Source organism: Penaeus monodon, chromosome 22 (genome assembly GCF_015228065.2).
Source record: "Penaeus monodon isolate SGIC_2016 chromosome 22, NSTDA_Pmon_1, whole genome shotgun sequence".
Classification (NCBI taxonomy): Eukaryota; Metazoa; Arthropoda; class Malacostraca; order Decapoda; family Penaeidae; genus Penaeus; species Penaeus monodon.
The window spans coordinates 26947590-26948715 of NC_051407.1; the positions used below are offsets into that span (position 1 = coordinate 26947590).

The window sequence follows — 1126 nt, forward strand, 5'->3', positions numbered from 1 at the left end:
AGTAGCTTCAAAAGCCTGCACTGTGGTTTGTTGTTCTCCAAAGCTGTGACCTGTTTTGGTTTTAAATCAGATTAGGCCAATAATACAGACTTTAAAAAACCTGTTGCCCATTCCCCACGCAATCCATGCTTCAGCCGAACAAGAGCCGTCGCAAACTTCCCCCCACGAACCCCTATGGAATACCGAAAACAAGCCCGAAACAGACGATAGAAACCGCTTTAAAACCCCTTCTCCCCTTAACCTCCTCCTCGACTACCTAACAGCCCCCTACCAAGACCAACAAACATTCCAGATTTTGCAGACGCCATGCGCACGATGCCTCTGCAGTCCCCCAGGGCAACCCGACGTGCCCTGGCGCATTCTCTCCCCTCCACACACTCCCAGAACTCACCCTCAGGTTTCCCGTGACAATTACACCTCATCACCAAAACCATCGACGGTAATCTAAACAAAATTCAGAGTTTCCAAATTGAAATTCTTTTGAAACACTTTGCACGCAACCTTTACCCTAAATGGAACCTTCCCAGAATTCCGTCAACTTCCCGAGCCAATTTCTTTCGATCCAAACCACACAATTGCCACAATTTCATACATTCCCCTTACTATACAAAATTACCCAACCATAAAACCACAAACCTTTACAAATGATAAAAATCCAACCATTCCTCACGCAACAGCCATTTCCCTAAAAAGAAAATTCCCCCCATTCCAAAAAAAATGGAATTCCCTCGAAACAAAAACCCCTTCTACACAAAATTTTCCCCAATTCCCAAAAACCTAAAATCCCCCCCCCCCACAAAATCCCTTTAAACCCAAAATCCTCTCATTCCTAAAAACCTAAAAACCCAAAAAAAATCTCCCTTTAAACCTAAAATCCTTTCATTCCTAAAATCCTAAAAAAAAAAATCCCTTTAAACCTAAAAACCCAAAAAAACTCCCTTTACATTCCCTTCTTTCCTAAAAACCTGGAATGGACTTAAAACCCGTTTCCGGAGAACATTCCCGAAGGACCTCGAAGCCATCGCGGAGACGAAGGAATAAGAGGAAATACGAATAAAAGGTGGAACCTGGACAGCACGAAAATAGGCCTACGTGGAGGGGCGGGAGTAGGCCTACGAAGCGAACG

General features: G+C 44.1%; 1 protein-coding gene across 2 annotated transcripts in view; it reads right to left on the minus strand.

Annotated features, from left to right (window-relative positions):
* The window catches only part of LOC119587054 (14-3-3 protein zeta), a 13493-nt gene that overhangs the window by 11451 nt on the left and 916 nt on the right, over positions 1–1126 (minus strand). The window lies entirely within an intron of this gene.